Here is a 16138-nt window from a genome sequence, read left to right as displayed (position 1 = left end):
AGTCAATATGTAAAAATCCATTATATTTCTAAATACAAGCAATGAACAAATTGGAAATTAAAATTAAAAGTTCACTAACAATATATATATATATATATATATATATATATATATATATATATATATAAAATTTCAAAATACCTAGGGATAAAAACAAAAAAAGTGTCTAATCTGAACACAAAAAAACTACAAAATGTTAAAAAAAAATCAAAGGGTCTAAATAAACGGGGAAGTATACTATGTTCATGGATTAAAAGACACATTACTCTAAAGATGTCAATTCTCTTCAAACCAATCTGTAGAATCAAACACAATCCTCAAGGAATCCCTAGTGGACTTTTCCTAGAAATTAATAAACTGATTCCAAAATTTATGTGCAACTGAAAATGACCTACAAGAGCCACAGTAAGTTTAGAAAGAAAGAGAACTGAAAGACTTCAATTTCAAACCTATTGCAAAGTTACCATAATCAGAACAGTGTGGTGTTGTCATAAAGAGAGACCTCGGTGGAGCACACAGAGAGTCCAGAAATAGCTCCACACATTTAAGGTCCAACAATTTTCAAGTTTGGAGATGGTGGTGCACACCTGTAATTCCAGAAACTTGGAAGGCTGAGGCAGGAGGATGGTAAGTTTGAGGCCAGCCTCAGCAACTTAGACCCTGTCTGAAAATAAAAAATAAAAAGAGCTGGGATGTGGTTCAGTAGTAAAGGGCCCCTGGGTTTAATCCTTAGTTCAAAAAAAGAAAAGAAAAAAGAAACAACAGGTTCAGGCAAAGACCTGGGCAGTCATCAGAACCATCAGGTGAGGGAGACAGGGAACAGACCGTCCACCAAGGGCCAAAGTTGATCCCCACCCAGGTCATTCCCACTGCAGGAGTAAATGCAGCTCAGGTGGGGACCCTGGAGGTCACAGCTCAGCCAAACCAGCAAACCCAGCACCAAGAGTGGGACGGCCCGAGATCCCGGGCCACCCGCCAGCGCACTCCAACAGCAAGCACCAGCTGGGGAAGACTGCCCGCCCAGGAGGCTGAGCCTGACCCTCACTGAGCCCCAGCAACAGTGTTCAGGGCACAGGAAATCCCTACCATGAGAACACGGGTGGGGAAATCAGATCCAGAACGAGACGCTTTCTAGGAGCAGACGGCCTGGCCTCTTGAGAAGTCGAGGTCATTTAAGAAACAGCAGGTGGGCCAAGGGGACCCATTTAGGTGGAAGGAAGCCTAAGAGAGGCCCATGCAGGGCGGGAGCCCCAGGGTTTCTGGTTCACGTGCTTTTAGGGTATACATCTCTTTGTTTACGGTGCTGGGGATTGACCCCAGGGGTGCTCCACACTGAGCTGCATCCCCAGCCCTTTTATTAAATCTTGAAGTAGGGCCTCCCTAAGTTGTCCAGGCTAGCCTCGAACTTGCGCTCCTCCTGCCTCAGCCTCCCCAGCCTGAACGCTCCTGGACACATGGAGCAGGTGGCCTGAGTTGTCAACAATATTAAGGAATCACTGCCGACTCTCAGGTGTGTAATGGCACTGGGCCACACAGGAGATGCTGCGTGTCCAGGAGATGCACGGTGCTGAGACACCCCTCCACTCACTGCCCAGGAGCCGGGGAGCAGGGAGGGGGAGCGAGCAGCCGTGATGCACCCTGCGGTTTCCAAACTGAGGGATAAGCCTGTTCTTGGCAAGGTGTCCCCAAGGTGTTCCTGGGGTCGCAACCACTTTCTTAGCAGTAGAGGGGGAGGGACAGGACTGAGGAGGCAGCCCAGGCTCCGCATCTATCAGGCGCAGTCCTGAGGCTTCAGAGGGGCCCCTCTGGCTCAGGGTCCCCAAGTCCGCAGCAAGCCCTGCACCTCCTCTGAGCCTCCCCCGCCCGGCCTGGGCGACAGGGTCTTCCCTGCCCACAGTTCTCCCCGTCGCTGGGTTTGTCCCTGCGAAGCTCATGCTGGGCTCAGGCGCCACTGCAGGATCCCCTGGGAGGGGTGCTGGGGGTGCAGAGGGGAGGCGCCACTCTTGCCATGTCCGCAGCTGCCGATCCCTGGGCTCCCTGTCGGGTCTCCCCCAGCCTCCTCCCTCGGCCCACCAGCACCCCCAGGAGCCCGGCCACCTGCTCCCTCGGGCTGGACCCTGCTGCCACACTGCTGTGTTGCCTTGGCCCCGAGTTTTGCCCCATCTGAGCCGTGAGACGAGCAAGAACCTGCCCAGCTGCTCGCTGACCTGCGGCCAAGCCCAGGGGCTGCCAGGGCACTGCTGGGGACCCCTCCCCGAGCAGGAGGGAGGAAGGGCGCGCGCGCGCGCACACACACACACACACACAGGCTGTGTGTCACCTGCAGCTCTGGGCCGTCTACCTCCAGCAAGCCCCCTGGGTGACATTCCTTCCTGCTCCAGGCTACACAGACCATGGGGTCCACATCGTTCCCCAAAGACACGTCTCACGCCAAAACCCTGACCTGCTGCCACCTCTGCCCGCAGCCCTCCCTGGGCCGACCTCTGTTTCCTCCATCGCCTGATCCTGGGCTGCGGCTTCTGAGGACGGAGCAGTGACGTCGCTGGCAGCCCCACCCACCCCATGCCCCTCTGTGCAAGCTCAGGCTCGGGTCTGCCTCCCTGGTGGGGTGCAGGGCCTTGGGGGACAGACAGGTGGCCCAACGTGCCCTGCCTGGGCCCCGCTGGCCCCTCTCCAGTAGGGAGCCCAGCCCCTCCTCCACACTGGGCTTCCCCGGGTTGGGGAGCAGCTGGGGACCTGCCAGGGCTAAGGGACAACACCCCGGCCTGGAACCCGCACCCTGAGGGGAGCCGCGGACCTGCTGAGCCCAGGAGCCGACCTCTCCCACCCCAGGACGCGGCCCCAGGCAGCTGGCGGGGAGAAGCCCTGGGGGGCTCCACAGTCAGGCCATGTGTCCCTTGTCCCTAGCAAGCTCTGGCCACTGGACACAGATGAGGGCTGCTCCTACCCTCAGGTGATACCCATGTCCCTGGGGACTCCCCGTCACCCTGTCGGTCCATTTAAACCCCACGACGGGAGGAGGGGCTCCCCAATCTTTATGTTGGGAGGAGCAGGAAGCTCCAGCCCGGGACTCCACCACAGCCTCAGCTCCCCAGCCTCCCCCAGAGCCTCCCCCAGAGCCTCCCCCAGAGCCTCCCCCAGCCTCCAGAGCCCCTCCCCTGGGCCAGCCTGGAAACGGGCTCCGTCAGGGACATGCTTCAGCACAAACCTCCGCAAGCCAAACAGCAGCACCAGAGTGGGCTTCCGGAGGCAAGGCCCACACGGCCCCCTCCCCCCAAGGCAGGGGCACGGTCCCAGGAGGGGGACACGTCTGGACATTCTTGTTTCAAAGCCTTGCAGGAGGCTCTGGACCAGGGAATCTTCCCCCTGCTCCAATCAGCCCTCCCTGCCACATGCAACCCCAGAGGGCCCGTGAAGCCCTGGTGGTCCCAGAGCCAGCTGCCACCTGGGGCCATCCAGGGGCCACCAGGCCACCCAGCTGTACAGAGTCCAAAGCCCCTGAGGCTAGGAAGCTGTGTTCTCCTTGGACTCTGCTTCCACCTGCCACGGTGACAGTGACCCCACCACGGTGACAGTGACCCTGCCCCGGTGACAGTGACCCCACCATGGTGACAGTGGCTTCCTTTTCCTTACAAGCACAGGACCTTTTGTCTGGATCACCCACCTCCGAGCACTGGCGGGACTCCCGTGCCATGGGAACCCGGCCTCGCTGCAGCAGGGGGCGAGGGGGTGCTGGACACTCCGCAAGCCTCCCCACCACTGTCCTACGGTGGGGCCAGGTGAGTTCTCCTGGTGTCCACGATGCCTGTGGGCTTGGACCAGTGGTCACCAGCCTCCCTCTGCCCCTTATGTGCATCGACAGGTCCCTGCACCCATCGAGGGTGGGCGGTGTCCAGGGCCCAAGGAGGAAGCCCTGCCTGTCCTACTGCTGAGGGCCCAGGAGGCAGGAGGCCAGCGTCCTACCCCCCACGTGCCACACAGCTGCCCAGGAGCCCAGGGCGGTGCAGACTGGCTGGAGGTGTCTGGGGAGCAGCCGGTCACAGGTGAGCGGCTGCAGCAGCCTGTGGGGGCCCTTCCGTGTGCAGCAGGTGTCCGGTCACACACTGCCTCAAGGAACAGTGAAGGTGTTTGTGGGTGAGATCCGAATCAGAATCAGGTGGCTTGAGTGAAGCATGACCCTCCCTAACGTGGGTGGACCCCAACCAGTGAGGACCTTCAGAAAGTCCCAACCTACAGGACCTGGTGGCGCACCCCTATGATCCCAGCTCCTCCTGCTATCTCAGCTACTTAGGAGGCTGAGGCAGGAGGATTGCAAGTTGGAGGCCAGTTTCGGCCACTTAGTGAGACCCTGTCTCAAAATAAAATAAAAAGGTCTGGGGTTGTAGCTCAGGGTGGCGCACTCGCCCAGCCTGTGACGGCCCCGGGTTCCATCCCCAGCCGCCAAAGAAAAGAAAGGAAAAAATCCCAACCCAATAATGCACGGTTGTTTCTGGAAGGAGCCCCATTCTGAAGTTATCTACCCCCCCTTGGGTCACCATCGTGACATAAATCGGGTGTGGCTGAAAGAGTCCGGGTGGGGACCAGAAGGTGCTGGCTTGCTCAGCAGTGCCAGGGTGTCCGGGTCTGCAGGACCCAGGGAGAGAGGGCCCAGGGCCTCGGCTCCAGGCAGGTGCCCCGCCCCTCGCTTCAGACCGCTTTCTTTTCAATCACACAGCCCTGCCTGGGGTCCACGCTGCCCACCCTCTGACCACACCACGCCCTGGCATTCAGGGCCACCCCTCTCGGCTCTCAACTGGGGATGGGTGGATGCTCGTCTCTGGCTGAAGGTCCCCATGGGTCCTGAGCGCTGAGCTCAGACAGGACCCTGGGACCCAGTGCAGGACCTGGTGTGCGTGGCCCCACACACAGGAAGAAGCAGCAGCAGGAGTGACCAGATGCTGAACGGCTCTTCTCCTGGACAAGGGGCTTCAGGGCATGAGCCCAGCACCCAGCCTGCCTCAGGGATCCGAGTCCCCCACCTGCTCTCACCCCTGACCCTCGCTGCCTGGCCCAGAGGCCTACGCCAGGGTGGGGACGAGGACCCTCAACTCCTGCTGGGCTGGGCTGGCCGCAGCCCTTCTGGGAGCCAGACCTGCACAGGGGCCAGCCTGCCCGTGCCTCATGCAAAACAGATTTCAAATCACCCAACCATTCTATTTATAATTCATAGCAAAATGGTTTGTTGCTGTAAAAATATATTTGCACATTACACAAATAGGCCCTGCCAGCAATTATCTTAATGCTGTAGCTACAATTAACACCTACTTACCTCGGGCAAATTAGCACCCAATTTAATTTGAGTGGCGTGTCCGCTGTGTGGGGAACAGAGGAAGCTCGGCTCTCATAGGGGACCAGGAGTCTCACAGAGGGCTCTGGAGGGACGAGGGGAGGGCCACAGCCACCAGGGCCTCACCCCCAGGCCCAGGGAGAAAGGGTCACAGGGTCACACCAGTCTCAGGTGCTGAAATCGGATTCTGGGAGGCGAAGGGGCTGCAGTCGCTGGCTGGGCAGTCACCAGCACCCATGACGAGCAATTTTCTCCCTTTTGTGTCCACTGTGCCACCAATTTGTGGACCAGACCCCACTGACCACTCGGACCACCCACCTCAGGGCCTCCTGCTGCTGGCAGGCAGGCGCCCGTGCCCACCACTGTCCAGGTGGGGGATGAGGCCCTAGAACCGGGCAGGACATCCAATGAGAGGACCTGCTTCCCCACCTTGCTGGGGCCTGTCCACAACCCCCGGGGGTCCCTGGACCGTCTGCTGAGGGCCACCCCCACCCCCTGCCCTGCTCGCTCTGTTCCTGAGTCGGGGGCCACTGGGGGCTCTGCCACAGTTGCTACTGCTCATACTCAGGCCTGGGGATGGATCCTGGACCCCACCTCTGCCCCGAGGGGTGCTCCGCCCTGTGCTCTCCATCCCAAGCCACACCTCAGGCGCCCACCTGTCCCCTGACTCCAAACTTGACCATCCCAAGGCCTAAGAAGTCCTCCCAAGTAGCCCTCTTTATGTCAAGGGCTTCCTAGAGCTCTTCGAATAAAATCCAAACCCCTGCCAGAGTCTGAAGGACCCTCTCACCTGGCCCGTCGTGCCACCGCCACCCTCCTCTGCACTCGCCACGCGCCTCCGGACTGCTCTTCCCACACACTGAGCTGCTCCTGCCTCAGGGCCTTTGCACAGAGGAGAGACCCGGGATCCAGAGGTGGCTCCTGCTGTCATGGTTGGCCAAGGTGCAGGACAGTCATTCTGTCTGAATTCAAGGATAGCTGTCACAAGCCTTCTCAGAAACTAAAGAGGGGCCCTCAAGGCCCCCCAGACTCACCCTGACCTGGAGATGCCGCTTCACAGAAAGCCCTGGCTACAGGTGGGCCAGGTCAAATGCCACCCCTCAATGCATCGGGTTCTGGGCACTTCAAGGCAATTCTGAGTCCTCTGTGACCATGTCCCACCACCCCAGACCTCTGGATGGAGGCCGCTGGCTCCTGAGCTGGCTGCTGTGAGTAAGCAGCAGGGACAGGGTGTCACAGGGGGCCCAGGTCACCCTGATGAATGGCACCTGCTCAGACGCTGCCTCCTCACCTGTCAGCCCCACCTGCGAACACCAGGCGGCTCCCAGGAGGAATGGCCAGTGACGTCCCCCCATGAGGCCGGCTCAGGGCGCTCGTCTCAGGTGCCCGTTCTCAGGGGGGTGTGGAAGTGGAGGGGGTCCCCGGGGAGCAGAGGCTTGGGCTCGAGGGGTCGGGAAGGGCGACTACAACGCGTGGGCCTCCTTTGGATCCGGATTTTACGAAAAACGAAAAGAAACTGTGATACTTGAAGTGACTGGGAGTTTGCAAGCCGAGCAGGCATGGGAGGGAAGGAGGGCTTCTTGCTAATTGTTTTAAGCATAAAAGTATCGCAGTCATGTTTAAAAAACGGGTTTGAGCTTGATCTCGCCATTTCGCAACGCATGCGTGTCGGAAAACCTCACGCTGAGCCCCGTGAATACGTATGATTTTCACTCATCAATTACACCTTATAAAGTTGGGAGAAGTAATTTTTAAAAAACGACGATTCTCACTACGATATTTATGGAGGCCAAGGTCTGGGAACTACTTGCAAATGACCTAGGGGCAGGAGCGGGCAGGAGCGGGCAGGGGCGGGCTGGGCAGCCCAGGGCCCTCCTCATCCTGCTGCCTCTGAATATCAGAAATTCTCCGTAAGTAAAGGAGAACTTGAATCAATAAACCTTCTATATTAATGCAGAGTATCCTCCAGGGTGGGCACTGGGGCTGGAGAGACGGCGGGAGCCTGCTGCAGGGCTGGGGTCCCAGACAGCACAGGGCCCAGGCGGGAGTCACTGGGCAGCCCCTGGGGCCCAGGCTCAGTCCTCTGCAGACCACAAACCCGCAGCCAGGCCCAGGCGGCCGGCCCGTGTCCTTCAGGGTTCCCTGGCTAGTTCCAATCTCATGACCAGGTGGGGGGAAGGGAGGGGCCACTCCCAGGAGGTTCTGGAATCCTGACCAGCCAGACCAGTTCCTTCCTCCCCTCAAACGGACATTTCACTTCTTGCTCGACAGACAGAACCACGTAGGTGGCCTGCGTGGAAGGGACCAGCTGCCCGCTGCTCCCCGGCCAGCAACACAAAGACTCAGAATGGGGTTCACCCTGTGCAGGTGCCTTGGGCTACCCGCTTGTTGAACGTCCCGGTGACCCTGTGAGTAAGAACCCTGTCCCCACTTACGAGGAGCAGACAGAGAGGCTAGCAGCTGACTTCAGATCACCCAGCCTGGCAGGGACCACAACAGCCTGCTGGCTTAGGATGCTCCTGACAGGGGACACATGCCAAGAGAAGTGACCGAGCAAAAGCCCCTTGGCCAGTCCACTGCCCTCAGGGAACCCCCAAACCTGAACAGCATTGGCTACCAGAAGTTCCAGGGAGACTCCCGCTGCTGCGGGGGGACAGGTGCACTGTGCACACTCACCACTGCCCTGCGGGGGGGGGGGGACAGGGGCACTGTGCACGCTCACCGCTGCCCTATGGGGGGACAGGGGCACTGTGTACCTCACCGCTGCCCCGCCCTCAGTGGGTGTGTCTTCCTCCTTGAGCATCAGGTTTAACCTGGGCACCGAGGGGGGAGCTAAACAATTTACCTGGAAAGAAATGGGAATATCACTGTTCTGCCCGGTGGTGATTTCACATGGACTCGAGGGCAGACACCTGCAGCCTTCCAGGGTCTCCCTCACACCTGCCTGCCAGCTCCCACCTGGGGGCAGTGGGGAGGGTGGGGACCCTGTCACCACACCACAGCTGGCTCCTGAGCCTGGCTTTCCACCCAGCCACAGTGTGACTAGCCCTCTCTGCCTCAGACTCCTCATCTGTGAACGTGGACAGAGAGAAGACCAGCTTCGGGAGGCTGGGTGAGCAGGGGATGACGGGCTGGCCAGCAGGGTGCTTCCTGACTCCTCCGCGACCCCCGCCTGCCAGCTGGCTGTGCCTCGGTTTCCCCACCATGAGATGAGGGTAAAATCGGGGGACGGGTGGGCTTCCACTGAGGGAAAGAGAGAACAACACGCACCTCCAGGTGACCAGAGCTCTTTGCGTCCCCTCTTGAACTGCACCCTGACCATCTGCACCCCTGGGGCAGCGGAACTTTGCCAGGGATGCATAGCCTTGGCCTTCCACAACTCAATGACTCTGTGATATGTATCACGTACACCCACCCCACTGTCAGGTGTGCGAAGGCACTTCCGTCCCCACCACACCTTGAACCCTGCTGGCCATCTAGACACCTCTGCCTGCTCAGTTCCGCCAGAAGGCCTCCTCCTGCGGGAGGCTCTCCCTGGCCTCCCCAGCCTCTGACTTCTATCACACAGGGTTCAGGCCCTGAGCCCTGAGACAGGGACCAGGCTGGGCTCAGACCCAGGTCCCCCTCCCCCGCTGGCAGCGGTAGGGGGAAGGGTCAGCCAAGGCATTCCACAAGGACCTCACAACACGGTCCTGAAACCCCCGCAGGAGGCCAGCACGGAGGCCAGCTCGGCCGGACCTCTGCTTCCAGGTGGCTGGGTCAGCGAAGTTCTGAGCTCTCACTTGGACACCGCGTCTCACCGACAGAAGGAAGAGGAGATTTCACAGCCTCTGCCACAGAACCTAAGTGGGCAGCCACCAGGCAGCCAGGCGGTCCCCACTGGGGCCTAAGGAGGACTCAGGAATTCCACCCCTCCCCCAGCGGCCTCCGCAGTCCTCCTGCAGGGGCCCCAAAGCTCCCTCGAGGCGGGACACTCCGCGCCAGGGCTCAGGGAAAGTGAAAGCAGCCAGCGCTGGCTCCCCCGGGGCGACCCGAGGCCGGCCGATGGGTCTGCACCTCTGGCTCGGGTTCGGCCGCGGTGTGCGGCGCTGGCGGCCAGGCCCGGCCCCGGTTTGACTCCGCGCGCTCGGCCGCCTCATCTGCGAAGCGGGAGCGGTGACACCAGCTGGCAGGTTCGGGCGCGGAGCCGAGGGCCCGGGCAGCGCGCTAGTCGCGAGTCTGAGCGCCCGTCGTCCGGGAAGCGCGGCGGCACGAGTTTGGGGGGACGCGGCCGGGACCGACCAGGCGGGAGGGGGTGGGCGCCGAGCGCCGGAGGGGGCGGGCAGAGGCGAGGGCAGCGCGCCCAGGGCCGCCGGAGGCCGTGCGCGCCACGCGCCCCCTCGCGGGCGGGTCCCCCGCGGGGCCGCGCGAGCGCATCGCGACTCACCTGGCCTCTGCGCGTCCCAGGCTCACTGACCACGCCCCGGACGCGGCTCCCGGGCAGGCCCCGCCCCTCGCCCCGCCCCTCGCCCTCGCCCTCGCCGCCACCGCGCGCCCCGGGGCCGGCACCCACCTCGCGCCACCGCAAGTGGCTCCTCTCGGCCAGCTCCGAGGTCCCCGCGCTCTGCAGCTGGCACCCGGCCTCCGCCTCGCGCGTCCCTCCCGCATCGCACCCGCGCGCCTTCCTCGCCGCCCAGGTCAAGGATGCGCCATCCGAGGAGCCAAGGGTGCGATCTGCGCGCACCACCCAGGAGGCCCCCGAAGCGCCTTCTGGGCCTGGCGCCCAGCGCACTACCCCGGGTGCTGAGGGGTCCCTATGGGGCTGAGGGGCAGGGAGGTTCGCCTCCTGCCCATGGGCACGTCACTGCCCCCACCCTGAGGGTCGCATGCTGGGCCAGCTCATGACTGGGGAGACTTAATCCCGAGGCCCCAGCTGGGGACTCAGAACACTGGAGGTGCCTTGTCCCTCCAGGGCTCAGCAGAGGACTCCTCCATGTCCTGTGATATTTCCCTGTGCAGCTCCACAAGGTGGGGCTCGGAGGGTGGGTGTGCCAGGGCCCTGTCCGCTGCCCACCTCTCTGGCTGCACTGCCTGTGCCTCCTAGTGGCCTGATCCTGGTCTCCCTGGACTCTGAAGATCCACATCCATCCAGGGCCCTGCCTCCTTCCACCCACATTTGTCCACCAGGGGCGCAGATCTCACCCAGCCCCTGCTGCCTGCGCCCTGATGACCCCTTACTGACTCCTCCCCAACCTCAGGCTCCTGCTTCTACCAGCCTGCAGGACACCTGGGCCTGGAGGTCTTGGCCAGCAGCTCAGGGGCTCCAGGGTCCCCAGGGTCCCTCTCCTGCCTTCCCATCTCCTTCTTCCATTGGCCCCATCCAAACCCTTGGCACCCACATGTGGGCCATGGTGAAGCCCTGGTGGCTCCTCCTTCCAAAGGCCTCAGATGCCACCACGCCCCTCACCCAGCCCTGGGCCAGGCCCTCCCAGCCTCTGCTTCAGCACAGCAGCCAGGGGCCCTTCCTGAGGATCCTCCAGCTGTCCACCTCCTCCCCCATCCCTCACGCTGCTGGCTGCCTCTCCCCCGACCTGGATTAGGAAGTTTGGTACACTGAGAGCCAGAGCACTGGGGACAAGAATCTCCTACTCATCCTTCTCTGGGTTCACAGCTGTGTCCCTAAAACAAAAGGCAGATTAACAAAAGCTCGGTGTACAAACTAATGTGTGTGTGTGACGCGGAGCCTTCCTAAGAGATGAAGACAGAAGACACAGGGACGCGTGTGTTTTATGCTCAGGTTGGATGCAGAGCAGGTGGTGGTGGGGAACGGGACTTGTGATACGGAAGTCGGCATGGCCGGTTTAGTCAGATTCTTCTCTGTGTCCCTGGGTCTTGGGAGATAAGGATGTCACTTTCCTCTGGGTGTAAGTAGGCACCTCCCAGATGATCATGGAAGAAAGGAAATGGGAAGGCTCTTGAGAGGGACCTTCCTGCTTCTTTTTTCTCAAATGCCACAGTGCGTGTTTTTGGGGGGTAGTATGTCCTGTCTCCTTCACTAGGAAGCCATCCTGTGACCACTAAGGGATCTAGGCTTAGGATGAAGTAAAAATGGCAAGGAATGTCCTTGGTGACATTTCAGAGTTCCTGGATCAGACCTATCCTGCAGCTTGGCCTACCCCTGGACTTCAGCTAAACGCACAAAAACAACTCTCCTATTGTTGAAGCCACTGTGCCTTTTCTATTCCTCAGGGTCAAGGCATCCTCTAACAGAATATTCTTACACTTTTTGGCCAAATTGCCGAATGATCTGGCAACACCAGCAGAAGAAAACCCCAGGAAGACCTCTAATTTGTTGTTCCTGAGACACGCAACCACTGGGGGCGTGAGGGAGTCAGACAGCCCAAGACGCTGTCCTCCCCAGAGTCAGGACAGCCGGTCCTCACCACTGGCTAAAGATAACAATGAAATAAGAGAGTCCACATGGGTACTGACAGTGCCTGGGGCCAGCCCTCCACAGCGGCACCACCTCCGGTCCACATGGGTGACGGGCTGATGGACGCCCTGGCTACATGCTCTCAGCTCCAGCTGCCACCTCCCTTCCCGTGGCCTATCAGGACCCAGCGTGGGCTGGTTGTTCTATGGGTGGATGTGGGGTGGACGCGGGTGTGACAGGGCAAAGAAGTGCGGTGACGGCTGATTCTTTTCTTTTTTTCCTTTCTTTTTTGGACCAGGGATTGAACCCAGGGGCACTTAACCACGGAGCCACGTCCCCAGCCTTCCCCCACTTTTTTGTTTTGAGACACGGTCCTGCTGTTTTGAAGCTGGGACCCTCCAAGAAACGGGGGCACCTTGAAGACCCCCTTTAAGCTCCGATTCTTGCGACCACATCAGAAAGATGTCAGTCGTGTCGCTCGGAGTAACAGGCAGGAGTTCATTGAAGGGGCAGGAAAAGGGAAAGGGGACACTCTCCAGGGAGAGAGCGGGTCCTCTCAGAGAGGGGAGGGACAAGGTGCCTCTCCTGCACCCCAGTTTTATTGGGGATCCCAGAGAAGGTTCCAGAGAGTCCTTCCCTCTTGACTTTTGACTGACCACAGGTGACATCACACTTTCAAGTCCCCACTGTCACGACAACTTTAGGTCCCCTTGGCCCCTAATTGGACTCTTTTTCTCTTTCTCCTTCATTTAAGTATTTATTTGTGTGTGGAGCTGAGGGTCGAGCCCAGCGCCTCCCGCGTGCCAGGCAGCGCTCTGCCGCTGAGCCCCGGCCCGGCCCCTCTAACTGGGTTCTTAACCTCTGTTCCTACAGACTCTATGGTCAGGAAGAAGGATTCTCATCTCCCAGAGTTTCAGGATCTGGTCCCAAAAGTGTCCTCCTTCAGGGAAATCACCCAAGGAAGGGTTTCTCTTACCCACACCATTTGGGGCCTGCATTTCTCCCTCAGCCAACAGGTAGTTTGCTGAGGAATGTGACCTGTCCTGTCCCCTTAGGTCAGGCAGGGCTGCCGTAAATCGCTTCCTGGAAAAGAAAGCCTGTGGGGCCAGCCCAGGGGCCATTTTACAGAATTATTTTCCTGTCCTCACCATCCTCACCTGCTGTCCCCAAACTGCTAAATCACTGAGGGCCTTGCTAAATTGCTGAATTTACAGTCCCCCTCCCCAGCTGCTGAGGTTACAGGTGTGCACCCCTGTGCTCAGCAGTGACGTCTGATTAGCAAGGGGGTCTGAGCTCCAGCTAGGTGGCACATTTGTTCCTCTCAAAACATGACAAGGAAACTGAGATGTCTTATCCCAGAGAAGCATTTCATTCAGTGCTTTGAGCTGATTTCTCTTTTCCTCTCTTGATACAAAACCCTTTTTTTTTTGAGGTGCTGGGGCTCCAACCCTGGCCTGTGAGAGCTGCACCCCAGTCCTGTGAACATCAATTTTAAGAATCACTACGGTCAGATTGGTCCTTTGGGGAAGAAAGACAATTTCCAGGTTTTGTGTTTTGTAAGTCAACTTCGGACAAAAATAAGAGAAACCCCCTCCGGCACCCAGTCAGTCTCGGCTGGTGGTTTAATTTCATGACATTAAGAGATGTTAGGCCACCTCCCACCTTGCATCTGTGTTTTGTGAAAAATCTCATACAAATTCCACAACCCTAGCTTCGTGATATTAACATACATGCAATAAAGCAATGATGCAGAGCGGTTGTGGGGCCAGGAATGCAGGTGTGGCCGCCATTCACAAGAAAAGGAAAGAGAAACAGAAAAGGAGTCAGCCCAGGCGCTGCCTTAGAGCCTTCCTTGGGTCCCCCAGCGCCTCTAATCAGTCATCAACCAGTCAGTCATTTCCTTTGTTGCTATAACAATAACTCCTTGCATTTCAAATGCTTTGCAATAGAAAGGAATAATAATGCAAAATGGAAGAACTGCGTCTGAACAGCATTATTCTCAGCTTTATTAAATTTGCTCTTACAAGTGTCTGTGAAGTCGGAGTTGGTTCCCCCAGCAGCAAACTCCACACTGACAAGCGCTGGGGGTGAAGAGTGTGAGACAGGAAAGACAGGCCGCCTCCAAGGTCCTGGCAACCCGTTTATTTTCCCCCAAACAGCTCGCCCCGCCAGCTGCTCCCACGGACTCTTGGCCTGTCCTGACCTTATTAAACCACGGAACCGACATTTCCCAGCCGACGCGCGGGTGGCAGCCAGCTTGACCCAAAGGAGATCACACTCCTCCGTGTGCCAGGACACGGGGACCGTGTGTTCAGGGCTGGCTTCACGGCTGGGTGGCCAAGCTCAGACCCAACCCCCGGACCCTTTATTCTAGAGCTGACAGCAGAAGGGTGTGTGTGTGTGTGTGTGTGTGTTTCTCCACTGGATTTCTGGGACTCTTGTGCCTGATGATTGAATTCCTTTGTGTGTGGGGACACTGGACCACTGAGCCACACCCCCAGCCCTATTTTGCATTTTATTTAGAGACAAGAGTCTCACTGTTGCTTGGTGCCTTGTTTTCTGCTGAGGCTGGTTTGAACTTGCGATCCTCCTGCCTCAGCCTCCTGAGGCACCGGGACTGGCGCCAAGTGATGGGCAGCTGAGCAAGCCCTGTTCTCAATGCCCCTTCACCGTTAGGGCTGGGCATTGGTGGTGCCATCTTTCAGATGCCCTTGTGTCACTAGAATTCCCCTCCTTACCAATTTCACTGTCCTAAGGTGGGAGACAACAGGTTCACCCACCTCCTTGGCCACCAGGACCCAGGCAGTGACTGGCTCCACCACTGTGGTGTCCACCCTGAGAGGGGACGCCCTGGCATGCCTCAGGCTGGAATGTCCAGCTTGGGTGGTGGGAGGCCACAGGATGCAGGCCAAGGACCCTGGACACTGGTCACTATGGCCGGTGGCTGCTGTGGGTCTGGTGCCGCCCACGAAGGCACCCTTGGAGAGGCTCCCCGGGAGTGGGGGCACCCCGATGCAGCAGGGCACCTGTCTTACGGGACACTCCCCCTGGGGTGGCTGCTGTCCCTGTGGACTGACCCTGGGGGGCACTGTTCCTGGAAGCTGCACCTGTGGGGAGCGCCAGGGGCTCCCACCATCCGGCTCCTCCTCTGCCCCAGCGGGTTGCCTGGTCCCAGCTCCGCCATCTGCCGTCCCCTCCACCAACACAGCTGGGAGTGTCCTGTGAGGGGAAGGGCGGGCGACACTCCTGCAGACCACTTAGGTCTCACAGCTGGCGGGCAGCTCTGCACCAGCGGGCCTCCCGGGGACACCCTCAATCCACTGCTGAGCCACAGAACCTGGGGAACACAGGTCTGCTGTGCGCCTCGCCATCTGTGCAGAGCCTGTCCTCGGGCCGCAGTCCCCGGCCCTGCTCTGACGGGAGTCCATGGCACGTGGAAGGGCAAGAATTTGGCATCTGGAAAGGTCCCTGTTATGGAGGGACGAACTGAGACGGTGACCTGCTCAGTCTCACATAGCGACCAACTCGGAATCATGCTGGTGGCCCTGGCTCCGCCTGTCCCGTGGGGGTGTGTGATGTGCATAGCACACAGAAGGCCACGCCCCACATTGTCCTCCCCATTCAAGGACCACCGGCCTCTAGAGCCCAGGAAAGAGGAGGTGTGGCGGGGTCTGGCCAGGTGATGCCGCGGTGATGAGCGCCCCCTCAGGGCTGACAGCCACACCGGTGCACTAGAGCATGCCAGTCCCCACACCCAACGAGGGAAGGAGACCAGGTAGGGCTCTGTCCACAGATAATGCTCTGGCTCCAGGGCCCCATGTCTCTTCCACCCGGAAGTCACTGGCCAGAGCTGGTCACATCCCCCCACCCCACCCCAAGGGTCCTGGGAAGCACAGGCCTCTGTAGGAGGTGCCATTGTTGGTGGCCCATCTCCAGTGGGTGCCTGGCAGCCTCGCACTTCTCAAGGCCTCTAGGGCACTGCCCGGGGTCACTGCACAGGCTGGAGTGCCGAGCCCCTGCAGCAGAGGGCTATGGGGTTGGGGCAGCCCAGAGCCCAGCAGGGAAGCAGCCCTGGAGAATCACCAGGGAGGAAGGCTCTCTCCCCTCCCTCCCTTCCATGTTTTTAAAAAAAGGATTTGTGATGACGTGTACACCACTGCGACCATCTTAAGTCTACCACTCAGGCTCAGCAGGTGGCCCACATGGTAGCCCCAGCTCCTTGGGAGGCTGGCTTGAGCCCAGGAGGTGGAGACCAGCCCGGGCAGTACAGCGAGGCCCTGTACCCTCCTGATAGGTACAGTTCTGTGGTGTTAAATACGTCCACATGGTTGTTGAGTGCAGTGGTGCACACCTGGAATCCCAGCAACTGGGAGGCTGAGGCAGGAGGACCACAGGTTTGA

The 16138-nt window shown here is 59.4% G+C and overlaps 1 protein-coding gene across 5 annotated transcripts in view; it reads right to left on the bottom strand.

Annotated features, from left to right (window-relative positions):
- Positions 1-9793, bottom strand: part of Arhgap8 (Rho GTPase activating protein 8) — a 61560-nt gene extending 51767 nt beyond the window's left edge. For 4 of the 5 annotated variants that reach the window (XR_009225385.1, XM_046429215.2, XM_058574189.1 and 1 more), the window contains exon 1: positions 6117-6262. The gene's annotated coding sequence lies outside the window, so the exon portion shown is untranslated. Of the gene's footprint in view, positions 1-6116; positions 6263-9752 lie in introns of those variants that run through there. The other variant, XM_046429214.1, reaches the window with a different exon arrangement.
- Positions 9794-16138: the final 6345 nt, after the last annotated feature.

This window comes from Marmota monax, unplaced genomic scaffold (assembly GCF_021218885.2).
Source record: "Marmota monax isolate L192 unplaced genomic scaffold, Marmota_monax_Labrador192_F-V1.1 WCK01_AAM20220418_F8-fsc00051, whole genome shotgun sequence".
Classification (NCBI taxonomy): domain Eukaryota; kingdom Metazoa; phylum Chordata; class Mammalia; order Rodentia; family Sciuridae; genus Marmota; species Marmota monax.
The sequence above is the reverse complement of the archived record's forward strand: the minus strand, read 5'-3'. Positions and strand labels throughout refer to the sequence as shown.